We start from the raw sequence: 13340 nt of genomic DNA on the forward strand, positions 1-13340 counted from the left end.
CATCTGTTGGGCACACGGTACTGCGGACACATTCAAAGGTGTAAACTGTACACAAGCACTCTCGCGCCTGCCAGTACAAATCCCCGTGCCAGGGACTCTGCTCACTACAGAAGATGGCTTGAAATACCGCACCTCCAGCCTGCGCAAGATCTGACTGACCCATCCACCTTTCGATGTCTGTAATTGTGGCATGGGAGGAGGGGGGGCACTCTCTCCCCACCGCATATCTGATGGAACCTCGTGCATATAACGAACACCCCAGCGTGCCCTGTCCTTACAGCAGGGGTGAGCCTGTTTTTGCCAATTCACTCTGATCCCACGAGGCACACAAGTCAAACTGTGATCGCTTTGGCAATTCTGACAAAATAAAATAAATGGCTTGTATTTTTTTTCTTGCATTGTGAGCAGCCCTCCTTTTAAATGTACCTTTTTAGAGAGTGGCTGCCTGACTGTAAACCCAGCAGGTACAAGCAAATCTCCTTAAAAAGGAGGGGGGTTCCCGCTATTACCACATTGCCACTAATTAATCTCCAAAACGCCTCTCGCAAGAGTAGTAACGCAAGATCTGGGCTTGGCGCGTGTGCTCGCCGTTGTGTTCAACCAGGACTTCTCAGTGATGCAGACGTGACCTCAATTTCCTATTATCTCAGGTGCATTACATATCTTATAAAAGGTGGCTCCACCGGATACACCCATCGCACAATAACGCACTAGCTGGAGTTTGTGAGCCCACGGTTGTGCCGATTCCAGTGTATAAAACATCTGTATGGTCTAGAGCGCCTTATTCGTTTTTATAGCAGCTTTATATTTCCTTGTCATATGAATGCATTTTTAATGCCGGCGTTCCTGGAATATTGAAAACCTAAAACACAAAAAAGAACTATGTTTTGGAAGGCACACCTCTTATATTTCGTAGCACTGTCCCTGGACAGCATGAAAAGATCTCATCGGTTTATTTTGATTGCAAGTTTCATCTACATTCAGGGGAAGAAACCACAAAAAGGCAAGTACAAAAGGGTCAGAGACAAAGAGAAGGGACCGAGAGTGAAACAAAAAGCGAAAATCAAGGTGGAAGAGAGATGAAAGTAAGAAGAAAAGACAAATGCGGACAAAAAAGGGAACAGTGTGATCGCTCTCGCGCCCTCTCTCTCTCGCGCTCTCTCTGGCTCCATCACGCGCTCTCTATTTATCCCTCTCAATCTCTCTCTCTATACCTGTCCCCCTATCGCTCTGTCACTCTCGCCCCCTCTCTCCCGCCCCCTCTCTCTCCCTCCCTCCCTCGTCCTGATGTTCTTTAAGGTCATCATCTACTATTTACTGTGCTTTGAAAGTTGATACAATTTGAATATGTAATGAAAAATGTGCTGTAAAATTCACCATTTTGGTCTGTCGTTTTCCCAAATTTTCTTGGAGACCATGCCCCCCCCCCCCCCAACCCCCCCCTAGTGGCGGTCGGGCGCGCTCGCGACGCGCCGGACGGGGGCTGGTCTGGCAAAATTTGCCAGGGCTGCTTTCAGTTCCCAGTCCGGCCCTGGTGGTTGGGGGGGTTGGGGACGGAGAGATAAGCAGCCCAGGTGCTCTTCTCATCAGTAAATCATAGCCCCCCCCTGGAGGTGAGCTGTTCTCACGGTCAGAGTGCTGTAAACATGTCCGGGCCGCCGTATATCACTGGCGTGGGGGTGTGGTGTGCTCTAGCAGAGGGGCAAGGCCTGTTCCCACACTATGAACTGGTTGCTGATAGGGGCGGCCGACGGCTTGAAGGGTGGGGGTGTGGGGAGGGGGGGGGGGTTGCTCGCGGCACTTTCTCTGCATAGAAACTGCTGTCATGACAAAACAACTTCCATAAACTTGTGTACAGTCAGCAATTAATGGCCGGCTAGGGGGCGGGGGAGTGTGCTGCACACCTGAAGTGTCTCTATATTCCCGCCGGAAGTGAAACGAGTGGAAGGTGGTGGGTGTCCAGGCACATGCATTCATCAACAAGAGGCATAGAGGCGAAGCACACCTCGCAGTGGTGCTGGAGCGCCGCCATCAATATTATGTCGGTGAAATCACAGGGGTTGTGAAAAATCCAAGTGCTAACACACACTGCAGAAACTGTACTACGCCCATTCAGCCGAAGAATGGTAGACAAATAGTGTGTGTCCCCTGGTCTTTTTTGGAGCACCTTGCCCTAAATAAATGAAACAAGCATTGGCAAAGCCAATAGGCCTCTCCAATGCCGGAGCTATTGGCCTTGTCAATGTGAATGTCATTTAGGCATGTTGTCTAGCAGCACATCTGCTGTTCAGCATGGCAGAAAGTCCTTGAAAGCTCAGAATCATAGAATGTTGAGCGAGCCCCGAGTCTCTTCGCCCCCATGTTGAGTTTATTGTCCTGCCCCGCCTAACACAAAAAAACGCTATGACGTTCTGCGCTGGCCGCATCATAGTGCTTTTTTTCAGTGCCTTTCAGCTATGCTGAACAGCTGATGTGCTGCTAGACAACATGGCTAAAAGATATTCACATTGACAAGGCCAATAGCTGAGGCATTGCTGAGACCTATTGGCTTTGCAAATGCTTGTTCTCTGTTGACGGAGTCTTGCCGAACAAATGTGGAAGTGATAGCGAGAAACATTTGTGGAGCTTTGAAGTGAAGTGAAGCAAAGATGTGGCATAACGGCCAGAGCTCCCAACAGGGAAACTGGAGAAACCAGGTCCGAATCTCAGGGTCAGCTGAAAAAATTAATGATTCTGGGCAAATCATTTTCGCTTCCCCCTGCCTATGACAATTAATCAGTTGTGTCATTGTGTAATGTAAATGGTGAGTACTGAAAGCACTCCAAAACCATCGCCTGGTGTTAGCACTATGGCAAGAAGAAGGATGGAACAAGCACTCCAATATCATCGGATCGTGCAAAAAACATCGGATCGTGCAAAAAAAGTAACGGTGAGGGCGCTAGTGGGGGTACGGAACAAGCAGGAGGGGATGGGGGGATGGGAAAGCAACAATGGAGAAAAAAACCTAAATGAAGGAAGATCAGCAACAAAAATGAATATGTCATTGTGCAATGTAACTGGTGAGAACTTAAAGTGCTCCTATACCATTGGCCTGTGTTCGAGCTATTGCAAGACGGATAACAGAGTGAGCGCTCCAATAACGTCACATCGAGCAAAAAAAAAACAAGTGCTGATCATGTTTTAACAACTTTTCAAGAAATGCATTTGTTTATGCACATGCACTTGCATTTTAGTGGTATGTGTACAAGGGAGATGGCCTGAAATCACAAGTACTCCTATGGAGTGCTTGAAAACAAAGAAAAAATAGCTGCGCAAACCGTGAGCAGTGTAAGGAGACATGTACTTAGTCCATGCCCTATGGGAGGGCCACACACAAAAAGAGGGCATGATGCCCGCATGCCAAAACGAATGGCATCAAAGAAAATGAGAGCAACGCTGAAGTTAACCAATAGTAGGAGATGGGCGGCTGTAAGCCCACCGATAGAACACAACACGTCTCTTTAAGACAGCGCATGTGCTGTCTAGCCGAGGCCTAAAAACATTGTGTGTGCTTTGATACTGTATTTTACCAAGAGTATATTTTCCAGTGAAATGGCTATTTGATATATGTCCTGCATCAGTTGTGCAGCTTTACTCATGTTTCTATGTTGCGCACAAATCATACAATTCTGAAATTACATTTTGGCACATATTTATCATTTGTACATTGTAGTATACTTGGTTTGTTATGATTTTATTAAAATATTTGTTCCCATCACACCTCTGAATTTCAAAAAAACCTTTGTGTCTCATTTGAAGGTTTATTGCTGCTAATATATTTTGAAATTTTTGTAAAATTCCTTTATTCTAAGATTGTCATTTGGTTCACATTACAAAATCCCGTCACTTTGCAGTCAAGGAAAGGAAAAGTAAACACAAATCTCCCTGTTAAATAAGCAGCTACTCAGAAGATGTGGCATGCCACTTGTTGCCTGTCTTTGGACTCACTGCAAATGCGACAGTATAATAAAGGCCTCTATATTGCTCATTTCCTTGACGAACTTCTGCAGTGTTATCTTGGGGGTGCTGCAGCACCTTCTGCAGTCCTACTTCCAGCCCACCTGGCTTCACAGAGATTTTGGGAAGGAAAATGGAGGTGGTATTTACTTTTTTCTTTTAGTGTGGCAATCCAGCGCCTTCAACAGCAGCAAGTTTGGCCGTGCATATAAATATTTGATATCACAACCACGTTATAGCTGGATGTCACGAATCCTTGACTGGAAGAGTGCATACCTCTTAACTCGCCCTCAGTTGGAGAATGTTTCCCTGCTAGGACATATCCTCAATTTTCAAAGGAGCAAAATGCCTCTCATACACTTTAGTGGGCTCACATGCTCTGACAATTTTACTCGCCCCATTGATTTCAAGGGGGTCCACCCTCAAAAACCAAGCAACCTCATCGCTCTTGCATACTTAAAAGGTAGTTCAATATGCATAATGTTGAGAATATGTAGCTGTTAAGTCTCGGTGTAGAGGTACGTGGGGGGCTCGCCTCATTTTTACTACTACAAAATTTAAGGGTCTGCAACTGACGTAAGTCACATTTAGAGCACTTAGCATATTTGTTTTGTATAGCGCGTCTTCACCAATTTCTCAGTCTCTTAGCACTTTATTGCAGAACTTGACTGCTGTTGTGGATTTGTCCATGGAGCGAGGGATCCATATGGGAAGGGGCTGCCCTTGGTTATGAGTAACTGTGTTGTGGGATGAGTGTACAGTTTTCCATTAGGTTAAGGGTCTGCATGGGGGAGGGTCTTTTAGGGTCAGACTGGCCTATAAGGCAATCTGGGAGTGTCTAATAGGCTAGTCTGACAGGTCAGTGTGTAGGCAGTGTGTTGGCTGGTTTTGTGGTGTGGTGGAATGGTTTTTTGGCTGTGTGTGGACTGGTGTAAATACAAATAAAGACTAGGCAGCAATAGCAAGCAGCACTGTGTAGGCTGTGGATGCTGTTATCTCATTGGATGCCGGGTGGATGGACCAATTGCAGTGTGTGCGTAGAGGAGCAGGGATGTGTTAGTGTTTCTGTCTTTTTGATAGGGAAGGAACATAGTGCAATTCACTTCTGCAGCTCTCTATTATTACCACTCACATTGCATGCAGCAAGCACAAATACATGTGGGCAACCTTTTCTTTAACTACCTAGTTCATACATGTGAGACACTTTCATTTTGATGCCTTAATGCATTTCCTCTCTAGTCTGACCCTGGGGTCTTGTGACCTCCCATCCAAACCAGTGTGGAGTTGCTATGAGATGATATTGCCTTTAATAACAAGAAAGACATATCGAACATTTGCTGTCACTGCTTAGAGCTAAAATACAGTCGCTGTGCATTGAAACGTTCCACAGATATAGCCCCTTCCTGTGCCTTATATCTAGGATGAAGATTCTTTGTTGGATGCCTGATGCAGGAAGCAGGCTTTGAAGTAGCCTGGTCAGTCTTGCACAGTATACGTGATTGACTAACCTAGAGTGGAGAGACCACCCTACACAAGAACTCTTACACCAGCTAAGAACTTTCAACAAAGTCACTCAATCAATTGGGGTAAACACAGGCAAAAGTGTGGTGGCACACATCTTAGAATGAGTGTTGTTTTATGTCTTTTTAAAACAAATGAACACCTGCAGTAATGGGTGAACACCATCATCTTTCTTTGGGTCCATGCTCTTTTAAAAGTAAGTATATGAATCATATCAAATGGATCACACATAAAAATCATATTAAAGTCAAAGTGTAATAGTTGCAATTTTTTTTAAATCAATTAAAGGAAATACTAAAATCACTGGCTGCAAACAGAACTGCCTCTGAACCCTGATTCTTTATCAAATTTATAAAACGTGTGCTAATCTGAACTATGCTAATAGATACGTTTAACTGCAGATTCCTCATCTTTAGAATATCCTCAGGCACCAGACTGGATCTGGAAGATTTAAACCGCATTGCTCCCATGCGCCAATAGGTGGTGCAGTGCGGCTCTGTATTGAATTCATTCCTCCATGGAAGTGATGATGGAGCGCCATATAAGCGCCACTGTGAGTGTCAACATCATTGCCTTTCTTTACATGCCTTTGGAGGCAGATCCAGAGCTTGATCCCACCTTTGACAAATGTATTGCTAAAATTCTCCTTTGTTCTCAGCGTGCAAGGGAATAATGCCCCCTTCAAAAACTGCAGGGTGACTATGGCAAACCAATGTCTGTGACAGGCCCCCACAATGTATTTATTTGTTGCTCGAGTTCATGGCTCCACTAGTCCTGCGAGGAGTGTGCCCTTAGGAATCCAAATGCAATCCATAAATGTGAAGCCAAACTGTACGTTGCCAAACACCGAAAGATGTACCAGAAGTCCCACTCCCACTCGAAGCCATGCAGACCCTTTCCCACTCTCGAGCCATTCCTGCAACAGGTCTTCATTGCGTTCCAAGTTGGCACTAAGTCAAAAAGGTAGCACAAGAAAGGCAAAAGTGAATTCAGTCCAGTTCTTCCACTCTCAGCCTGAGAAGTCACCAGGATGTCTCTCGGTCTCATTCCCAGTCCCCTACAGAGGAGCCCAGTCTGCAGCTGATGCACCCAGAGTTCCCGGGAACATTGATGATGCTGCAACAGCTTGAGGCCTTTAGGGAGGTCATGTTGCATATATTTAGCATCCTTCCAGCTCCCTCTGGTACTCCTTGGGTCACAAGGAGCCATGGCAGCCTCTAGTCTGGTTACTGCCAGTACTGTACTATCTGTGCTCCCTGAACTTGTCTCGTGTTTTGATCTGTTGCTGGAGCCGGCTTCCAATCTGGCACCCAAAATAAACACCAGTTACTTCGACTTTGACACCGGAAGACAATCCTGCCCCAATAGTTCTTCCTGACTTTGAGCCAAATTCGTCTCAGCATCGACCAAGGTCACACAGGAATTAGTATTGATGCACCCAGCCCAAGTTCTATCCAATTCTGACAGAAGAATCCCTTTGCCTCGGAGCCACACTGTGGTGAACAGAGCCAAACAGCCTTTGGAGGTGACAATTGAGATGAAGGAGATTATTTCCCCCACACTATTACAATAACAATGTATTTATGGGCTTGAAGGAGGCCAGTGGTTGTTCATTTCCACAGACACAGGGTTGTGTCCCCCTTGGGCCATCAATGGAAGAGAGTGCACCTTTTGCCCTGCTAATGAGATGAACAGTGGAGATACTGCATTTACAACTGTCAACTGCGGAAGTCAAAACTAACATACTGGCTGACGTTTTGGAACTTGGACAAACCTCCAAAGCCTGGCGCTAGGTGATCGTGCTTTTTGAAGCAGCACCTTACAGAAATGTTGGTGGTCCAGGAGGGTGAACCCAACACACATCAGAGCGTCTTTCAGAGGAGCATCTGCCAATTATGTTCAAAGAAATATGGGCTGTTTTATCCAGTGGAGTCATAGAGAGGGTTCTGGCCCTGAAAATAGGAACTGGCTGTTTCTCCTGCTATTTCCTCATGCGGAAGAAGGATGGAGGCCTTTGTCCTGTTTCAGATCTCAACCCTCTGAACGCTTTCTTATAAAAGAACATATTCAAGATGTTCACGTTGGCCCAGGTTCTATCTGCCCTGGCTCCAGGCAAATGGATAGTGACTTTGGACCTTCAGGATGTCTACTTTTATATTCCAGTGCAGCATTCCCAAAGACGCTATTTCTGGTTCAAGGTGGGTCTGGAGCATTTTCAGTTTGCCATAATCCCTTTTGGCCTGACATCATTATGGCTCACGCTCAAAGTGCCGAAGCCCACGCGTAACACCTTTGCTGAGGTTTCCTTTTGTTGGAGCTATTGTGGATACAGTGCAGCTTCAGGACTTCCTTCTATCACAAGTCCAGTACATTCAGACTATGATCCTAATGTTTCAGTTTCGGTCCTGGGTCTTGTTAAGAGTGGTTTTGAAGCTGCTGGGCTTCTTGGTCTCCTTCCCGAAGCTTATCTGCTATGCCAGGTGGCATATGCAGACTCTGAAGTGGAACCTGAGTCTCAATGGGCAAAGTACCATGGTGTGGCGGGGTGATAGGGACAGAGTCGACAACCAGGTTAGGGCGATGTAAAGATGGCTTTATTTTTGACAAAGTTCTCTCTTGGCGCAATGTCCTTCTGCTAGCTATAGACAGCGGAGAGTCAGATGGTTTTTTCCCCGACGCCTCCAGGCTTCTGGTAGGGGTACGCTTCTCCTGTTTTCCCTGGTCTTGATCCGCACCCCTTGGATGGATCCGGTGGCCTCGCAGCAGTGATAACGGCAACCGTAAACAAAACAACAAGGAAAACCAAGGATTAGGACAACGTCCTGCTCAGCTCGTATTAAGGGACCGGGAGTGAGGGACACCGAGTGCTCTAGTGCGCTTTTACCGGCCGGCGAGTGCAATGGACAGGGTGTCGAGTGAGGGGAGGGGGTTGTGACTGCATTCAACGGGCACTTTACAGTAACGGCGGCGGCTTCCATCCCACCCAGCCCGCTACTTTCCCCCGTACCTGCTCAAGCCACGCTCCTCCCGTGGGAACGTGCGGGGCGACTCGAGGGGTCGGTGGCCTCCTGGCTTGCAGCGGTCTTCTCTGCTCGGCTCTGTGCTCCTGTCGTCACGTCCTTCGCTTCCTTGATCTCTCTCCTGTCTCCTCGTACTCCTTGGCTCGGTCTCTCCTTCTTCCTCCTGGGAAACGCCGTCCGTCGTCTTCCGGGTATCCGCAGCCTTTATCCGCCCCTCTACGATGACGTCCTCGGTGGGCGGGGTTTCGTCCAAGTGGAAGGCCGCGTTAAAGGAGCCCGGTCCCCGTTCCAGAGTCCAGTCCTGTGTGGGAAAGGAATACCACTCTGAAGCGCTGTGGTCCGCTGGTGGCTGTAGGGGAAGAGAAGGTGATGAGTCCCACGGGTACCCTGCTGTCGGGGCGTAACTCTCTTCCCCGTCACACACCTCCCCCCCTGGATTCTCCCGTTCGGGGAGAGGAAAGACCCTGGACAGATAGTCCGCATTCCCATTGTCCTTCCCCTTCCGGTGCATCACTGAAAAGGCATAAGGCTGGAGGGAGAGGAACCATCGGAGAATTCTAGGGTTCTGGCTCCGGTTCTGATACATCCATCTAAGAGGGGCGTGATCTGTGAAAAGAATGAACGGTTTGCCCTCCAGATAGTAATGCAATTTCTCGATGGCCCATTTTATGGCTAGGCATTCCCTCTCTATCGTGGGGTACTTGGATTCCCTAGGAAACAATTTACGACTGATGAACAACACCGGGTGTTCCAGCCCCCCCTGGTCGACTTGTGACAATACTGCCCCTATACCTATGTCTGAGGCATCTGTGGCCAGGACAAATGGTTTATTGAAATCCGGGGACACCAGTACCGGATGGGTGGTGATGACTGTTTTAAGGTCGTTGAATGCTCTCACTGCCTCCGGATTGGGTGTCTGTAATTCCCGGGGTCTGGACCCTTTTCGTAGAAGGTCAGTGAGGGGAGCCGCTAAATCGGCGAATCTGGGGATGAACCTGCGGTAGTACCCTATCAGACCGAGAAATGCCCTTAAATCTCTTTTGGAAGTAGGAAAGGGGGTTCCCTCAATAGCCCTCACTTTGTTGATTTGAGGAGTGATGGTCCCGTCCCCCAATACAAAACCCAAGTAATTCACTCGGTGATATGCGGCTCGGGACTTCTTTGCGTTAATATGTAAACCTGCCCGTTGTAACGCTGAGAGGATGGTACGCAGGTGAGTCAAGTGATCGGACCAAGTTTTGCTGTAGATGACTATGTCATCCAGGTAGGCTGAACTAAACTGTTGGTAGGGCTGTAGTATGGTGTTCATCAGGCGTTGAAATGTTGCTGGAGCCCCATGGAGTCCGAAAGGCAGCACAGTAAATTCAAACAGGCCTTCATCCGTTATGAAGGCCGTTTTCTTCCTGTCCTCCTCTCGGAGGGGTACCTGCCAGTACCCCTTTGTTAGGTCCAATGTGGTTATATACACCGCTTCCCCCAGTTTCTCGATCAGCTCGTCCACCCTTGGAATAGGATAGGCGTCAAAAGATGAGATAGCGTTCAGGGCCCGAAAGTCCATACAGAACCGTCTTGACCCATCCGGCTTGGGGACCATTACAATGGGCGATGCCCAATCGCTTTTGGAAGGCCGGATGACACCTAGCCGCAGCATGTCGTCTACTTCTTTTTTTATGGCTTCTCTACGGGCTGCTGGTATTCGGTAAGGCTTTTGTTTTACCCGTTTTCCTGGGTGGGTCTCGATGCTGTGTTCCACCAGCGTCGTTTTTCCGGGTAGATCCGAAAATATATCATCGTAAGGTACTAGCGTTTTCTCTAGCTCCTCTTTTTGTTGTGGCGTGAGCCCTTCGTTGATAACCAACTTCTTCAACGTTGACGTTTCTGTTTTTGAGGTGGGAATGAGTAAGTTCACTCTCTTTGGTGGGGGCCCAATCCACTTTTTTAGTAAGTTGATGTGGTACGACTGTACTTTGGTGGATGTCATCTTCAGGCGGTAAGTCGTGTCTCCTATGACATCCACCACCTCATACGGTCCCTTCCATTCAGATTTACCTTTACAGGCAATGGGCGGGAGCAGTAGAAGCGCCCAGTCTCCTCTGTTCAATCTGCGGAGTCTTGTCCCTCTATCGTAGTATTTCTTTTGCTTTTCTCTTGTTTGTTCTAGATTGGAACACGCCAGATTTTGCAGTTTTCCCAGTTTGGATCGGAGCTGCTGGGTATAGTCCAGCATGGACAGCTGTTCTTGCTCTTCTTCTTTCTCCCACGCCTCTTTCGTGATTTCCAATAATGACCTTGGATGTCTCCCGTATAACAGCTCGAACGCCGAACATCCTAAACTGCTCTGTTTCTGGGACCGTAGGACGTAGAGAGCCAGGGGCAACAGCCGATCCCAATCACCTCCTTCCGTCGAGAGCATCTTTTTCAGAGTGGTTTTCAATGTCTGATTGTACCTCTCCACCAAACCATCGGTTTGGGGGTGGTACACTGATGTACGCAGGTGATGGATGTTCAGTGTTTTACAGACCTCCCTCATCAATTTCGACGTGAAGGGTGTCCCCTGGTCGGTTAGAACCTCTTTCGGGAAACCAACTCTGGAACAGAGCTCGACAAATTTTTCTGCGATATGCGCCGTTGTCGGTGTTCTTAGCGGAAAAGCCTCAACAAACCGTGTTGCATAGTCCACGATGACAAGAGCGTAGAGGTGGCCTCTCGAAGACTTGGGCAATGGTCCGATCAGATCCATACCGACCCTCTCAAAGGGCCGTCCGATGGTTGGTAACGGTTGCAGTGGCGCCGCAGGGGGCCGGTGTACATTCTGTCTTTGACATATGTCACATTTTCTGCAGTACTCTTGAACGTCTCTGTAGATGCCTGGCCAGTAGAAATGCCGTAGAATACTATCGGTGGTTTTTTCCTTCCCACTATGTCCTGCTGTGAGGTGTGTGTGTGCAAAGAAGAGCACTTGCTCCCGGAATGAAACTGGCACTAACAACTGAGAGTCTCCTCCCTCCACTCCTTCCCTATATAGAAGATTGTTGTAGATCCGAAACCTAGGGTATCTCTGGGTTTCCTGATCCTGGGTGACATGGGCACTTTCCCAAGCGTTACCCAGTGTAGGATCACTAGCCTGTGCAAAGCGGAAACTGCGGTCTAATACCCACGGTTCCGCAGAGGTGAGCGCTGCTACAGGCTCGGATTTGCATGAAGGGGGAAGGGACAACGACCGTTTAAATAGAGCTAGGAACTCTGGATTATCCACCCCTAGTATCACATCCTCTGGAAGGGAATCCACCACCCCCAGTCTTACGGTACAGGGATCTTTACCAAGGGGGGTCAGGGTCACTTGGGCGAGGGGGTAGGGCTTTATATCCCCGTGTACACATCTTATATGGACCTTTGCCCCTACTACGTACTGTTTTGGCAGTACGAGTCTCCTACGTATCACTGATTGTCTGCACCCTGAATCTAATAGGGCCTGTACCGTCAAACCGTTCATCCTTAAACTCACATAGTAAGACGCTCCCATTTCTGCTGAGTAGAGTACAGTCCTGGGTAAATACCCGACCTCCATGGGCTCGTCTACTGGTCTTTTCCGGGGACAGAGTCTTGCAATATGGCCCCATTCCCCACAGTCGAAGCACTGGGGCCCACGTATTGGTGGTCCCTCCATCCTAGGTCTAAGTCGGGTAGGTTCGGGAGTAGGCTTCCCTCTTCGTTCTGGTTTTACTGACGGTTGGCCGTTTGTGTTTTTCTCGGTGTCCCACCCTAGGGTTTTCGGTTGGGCTCGGGCATAATTGGCCGCCATTTCGATGGCTTGTTCTGGGGTAAGGCCGGGATGCTGTTTCAGCCATCTCTGGGTAGCATATGGTAGCGCTTCCATGAACTGTTCCAAATATATTCTGTTCATGACTTCCTCCTTTGTACTGGAGGCCGGTCGGAGCCATTTATCTGCTGCCATCTTCAAGCGAAAGAAGAGGGTCTTGGGGTTTTCTCCCGGTATGCCCCTTTCCTTCCTGAACCTTAGCCGATATGCCTCCCCATCTAGACCTAGGTGATCCAAAATGACTTCCTTGATCGCCGGGTATGGTGTGATTCCCATGGGGTTGGCCACTTGGTAGGCGAATTGCGCCTCGCCTGATAACAGTGGGGCCAGAAAGAAAGGCCATTTTTCCTCGGGCCAGCCCAAGGCCCTAGCAGCCCTCTCAAAGTTCATGAGGAAGACGTCCGGATCCTCCCCCGCTGCATATTTCTGCAAAGCGATCCCTGATGGGTTTTGAACGTTCAGGGGTCTGTTCTCCAAGGGAGTAGGGGTCACCGTGACAGTGCCGGATTTCTGCAGGCTCTCGATTTGTGCCGTAATGGTGGTTTGGAATTGTTCCCGATCTGCTTGGGCCGACGTCATCTGCCTCTGCACCGCCCATTCTAACTTCTCTTGTCCCTTGATGAGATGTTGAATAAGTGCGTCCATCTCAGTACTACAGACGGACTTTGTTGGCAATCCCACTTCTGACACCAGTTGTGGCGGGGTGATAGGGACAGAGTCGACAACCAGGTTAGGGCGATGTAAAGATGGCTTTATTTTTGACAAAGTTCTCTTTTGGCGCAATGTCCTTCTGCTAGCTATAGACAGCGGAGAGTCAGATGGTTTTTTCCCCGACGCCTCCAGGCTTCTGGTAGGGGTACGCTTCTCCTGTTTTCCCTGGTCTTGATCCGCACCCCTTGGATGGATCCGGTGGCCTCGCAGCAGTGATAACGGCAACCGTAAACAAAACAACAAGGAAAACCAAGGATTAGGACAACGTCCTG

General features: G+C 48.4%; 1 protein-coding gene across 1 annotated transcript in view; it reads left to right on the forward strand.

The window, feature by feature from the left end:
* Positions 1-13340, forward strand: part of CORO7 (coronin 7) — an 850148-nt gene that overhangs the window by 629482 nt on the left and 207326 nt on the right. The gene's annotated exons all lie outside the window — the stretch shown is intronic.

This window comes from Triturus cristatus, chromosome 10, assembly GCF_964204655.1.
Source record: "Triturus cristatus chromosome 10, aTriCri1.1, whole genome shotgun sequence".
Lineage (NCBI taxonomy): Eukaryota > Metazoa > Chordata > Amphibia > Caudata > Salamandridae > Triturus > Triturus cristatus.